Raw genomic sequence first — 1,235 nt, forward strand, 5'->3', positions numbered from 1 at the left:
GTGCTGAGGGACGCACTAAAGCTTGGGGCAGCTGCCGCAAAGGCGCAATGGGGAAGGGTCGCTGTCTAAGACCTTTCTGCCACAGCGCACCGAGAGACTGGGAACTGTTTAGAGCCCCTCGGGCTGTACAGCTCAAAATGAAAGGCTGTAAATGATTGTAATATTGTTTGTACTGATGCACCTGGTGATACATTTTGTAAAAGTTTAACCTGGATTGTACCCTTGTAATGTTGTTTTTGAAATGGTTTGGAATGTGATTGAAGATATTTTATGAATAAAGTATATTTTTACAAAAAAAAAAAAAAAAATCTGTTCTTATCAGTTTAATATCTGATACGTCCCTTATCTGGGGACCATATATTAAATTGATTTTTGCAGCAGGGAGATGGAATAGGGGCTTGCTCCGTCCACTCCACGCATCGACCCGGTATTGCAGTATCTCTGGGAATGGTGCACCACCCCTTTCCAGGGGATTTTCAATGCTAAAAATAGTTTTCTTACAAACATCTGCTTTCTTTACTTTTCAACATGCACATCTTTCAAAACCCAACTTTCTTTCTTTCTCACTCACCCGCACCATCTACACACAAAAAACACGCACGCTCACCCAACGCTCACAGACACCACTCTCATCTCACAAACACTCTACCTCACTCATACAAAAACATCTTTCACTTGCAAATACACCTCTCAAACACTCTCTCAGCTGCACCTTTCGCCTCACAACATTTTCAACCAGCTCTCTGCTGCCGCTCCCGCCCGCTGCTGCTGCTGCTGCTGATATAGCAACAGTCAAAACTCACACCTCAAAGCTCACACACTTTACACAGCTACTCGGAAACGTCTACATCCACGTTCACACAATCCTTACACTGCACAAGGAGCCCATTCCGCCCGTCGTGACTGCACCAGCTCTCCCAATGAACATTTCACTTCGTGCCATTCTCCTGCCTTCTCCACGTAACCCAGCACATGCTTTCTTTTCAAATAATCATCTCATTCCCTCTTCAATTGAACCTGCCTCCGCCACGCTATCAGGCGGTGCATTCCAGACCCTGACCACTCGCTGCTCCTATCACTTTTGCTTCTTCTGCTAGTTACTTTAAACCTGTGCCCGCTCCTTCTCGATCCTTTCATCGGTGCAAGCAGTTTCTCCCTATCTACTCTCTCCAGATACCTCATGATTTTCAATACCTCTATCAAGTCTCCTCTCAGACTTCTTTTCCCCAAGGAAT

General features: G+C 45.3%; 1 pseudogene; it reads left to right on the forward strand.

Moving 5' to 3' along the window:
- The first annotated feature begins 281 nt into the window (after positions 1-281).
- Positions 282-461, forward strand: LOC144674896 (U2 spliceosomal RNA; annotated as a pseudogene).
- Positions 462-1,235: the final 774 nt, after the last annotated feature.

This window comes from Cetorhinus maximus, unplaced genomic scaffold (assembly GCF_964194155.1).
Source record: "Cetorhinus maximus unplaced genomic scaffold, sCetMax3.hap1.1 HAP1_SCAFFOLD_853, whole genome shotgun sequence".
Taxonomy (NCBI): domain Eukaryota; kingdom Metazoa; phylum Chordata; class Chondrichthyes; order Lamniformes; family Cetorhinidae; genus Cetorhinus; species Cetorhinus maximus.